General features: G+C 42.2%; 1 long non-coding RNA gene across 1 annotated transcript; it reads left to right on the top strand.

Moving 5' to 3' along the window:
* Positions 1-298: 298 nt before the first annotated feature.
* On the top strand, positions 299-1,234 carry LOC143419661 (uncharacterized). Its single transcript, XR_013099673.1, has 3 exons — positions 299-451; positions 537-648; positions 729-1,234. It is a non-coding gene; the product is annotated as an uncharacterized LOC143419661 (long non-coding RNA).
* Positions 1,235-2,455: the final 1,221 nt, after the last annotated feature.

Genomic DNA, 2,455 nt, shown 5'->3' with positions numbered 1-2,455 from the left:
ATCCTCAGGCCATATATTACGCATGTGACACATCGCGGACATGCTCTCAGTTCTGTACATATTATTTGTATCGCACTTCAGTTTTTTGCAAACGGGAGCTTTCTGTATAATATTGGTGACGCTGAGCACGTTTCCAAGGCTACCGTCTGTCGGGCAGTCAGGAATGTTACAGTTGCACTGAAACGTCTCCTGTACGCGTTTGTGGTGTTCCCCGGTCATAGACCCACAAGATTTATCAAAGAGGGATTCCACAAAATTGCAGGTATCAGGATGACCAAAACTTAATTTATGGTGTGGTGATACTTGGACTACTACTTAAATTTTACATTTATTTTCAGGGTTCCCAGGCGTGATTGGCTGTATAGATGGCACTCACATTCCAATCATTGCTCCTTCAGTAAATGAAGGAGACTATGTGAACAGGAAGTCTTTCCACAGCATTAATGTACAGGTACATAGTTCCCTGTAGCATTTCAAACTAACAAATTATTTCATTATAGTAATGGATGCTAATTTGTGTTCTCTGCACTGTGAAGATCATATGTGATGCTGCCAACATTATCACAAATGTGGAAGCCAAGTGGCCAGGCTCTGTCCATGACTCACAAATATTCCGTGAATGTACACTGAGCACAAAATTTGGACATGGTGAGTTGAGAATACTTTAAAATATATAAAAACCAATTGCTTCAGGGACATTTGAACTGAAGTGTATCCTTCTGTCTTAGGAGAGTTCACTGGCTACTTGCTTGGTGATAGGGGGTATCCATGTTTACCCTATTTGCTTACCCCTTACCCTGACCCTGAACCGGGCCCACAGCAGTGATATAATCTGGCTAATTGCAGGACAAGAGCCAGAATTGAAATGACTATCGGAATGCTTAAGGCCCGGTTCCAGTGCCTGCAAAGACTCAGGGTCACCCCAGAAAGGGCATGTGACATTATTGTGGCATGTGTGATTCTTCACAACATTGCCACAATTAGAGGAGAACACTGTCCTTCTGAACCAAACAGCAGCAGTGATCCAAACCATGAACATCCTGACCCTCCCACGGACATACAAGATGGAAGCGCAGTCAGAGACACCATATGTCACAATCATTTCTTTTGACCCATCACCTCAACATGTTGAAAGAAGAATAAACAGATTTTTTGTTCAACTGGCTTTATTGGTCGCCTGTGTTTCCTGTACACAAAGTATTAAAAGATGTAAACCTCATAAAGTGTCTCTGTTGCTTCCTCCTCTGTAACAGCTGTCAATGTTTCTTCATTATTTTCCTGTAGTAAAGAAATAAACAACATTGCTGTTCTACTGTACACTCATATAATCTGTGGAGTATTACTCACAACTGCATGTTGGTCTGGCTCAACAGGAGGCTGCACCAGATGCAGTACACCACCACCATCAACTGATAGAATATGAGGTTTATACAGGTCACTTATAACTTACAAGGGACCAAATGGCAATTAACAAACATACCAATCACCTTACACTTCATTGTCATTATGCTCTCAAAGACAACCAAGACTGAGGGAAGGCAAAATCAGTAGGAAAATAACTTCACTACAAAATAATCCATTATGGTAAAGAGTTTATCAAATGAATGAGCAGCACTGCGAAGGTGACTGTGAAGAAAGGATGTATGCACATCATGTATTATTTTGAATTTACCCCCTATGTAGGCACTTGTGTCTTGCGGGGTTATTGACTCAGAGGATGTCCCCGCAGAGATGCCTTCGGCCACAGGGCGCCCACTGTTTTGGCTGAGGGCCAACTGCTCAGCCTCTGTGAGTGGTGGTGGTGGAGGACCCCCACCTGTTTTTCGGGCCTCCGCTTTTTTTCTGTTGGCTATAGCCAACAGAAAAAAAGCGGATCACATTTGAGCATAACGGGTCACATTTGAGCATACAGAGTACGCAAATATGTACTTGTAATGTGCTCAGATAATTTCAATAAGTGCTTACAGAAAGAAAATTAATGTAGCCTCTAACTGCAATTGATTTACATGGGACAAACAGACCAAGCACTATGGCTCATAATACAATTACACCTTACCTGTTTGGACTATATTTTTATATTTCATTTTTACTTGCTGCCAGGCACGTTTGGGGCCTGTTGGGTTGCACCTGCGCTCACATCACATCACAAAATAAAATGTATAAAATAACAAATAAAATAACATATGATAAAATAACGTGTTAAATGGGTGGAAATCCCTAGATCAATGTTTATATTAACACTCACGCATTGACTCTGTCGGCTATGTTTTGCCATGCATGCTCCCTGTCTTTTGCAGCTGTGGCTGTGTTACTTTTTTCCGCGGAATTTGCGTGTTATCGGCATATGCTGCCATCAGAATTTCGGCCTCAAGCGCTGTGAAATACATTGACCGCGCCTTCTTTCCCTCCGTCTCCATGGTGACTCGCTTAATCTGTGCTCCGCTTATCAGGGCTT

Source organism: Maylandia zebra, linkage group LG7 (assembly GCF_041146795.1).
Source record: "Maylandia zebra isolate NMK-2024a linkage group LG7, Mzebra_GT3a, whole genome shotgun sequence".
Classification (NCBI taxonomy): domain Eukaryota; kingdom Metazoa; phylum Chordata; class Actinopteri; order Cichliformes; family Cichlidae; genus Maylandia; species Maylandia zebra.
Note: the sequence above shows the minus strand (reverse complement) of the source record. Positions and strands in the feature narration are given on the sequence as shown.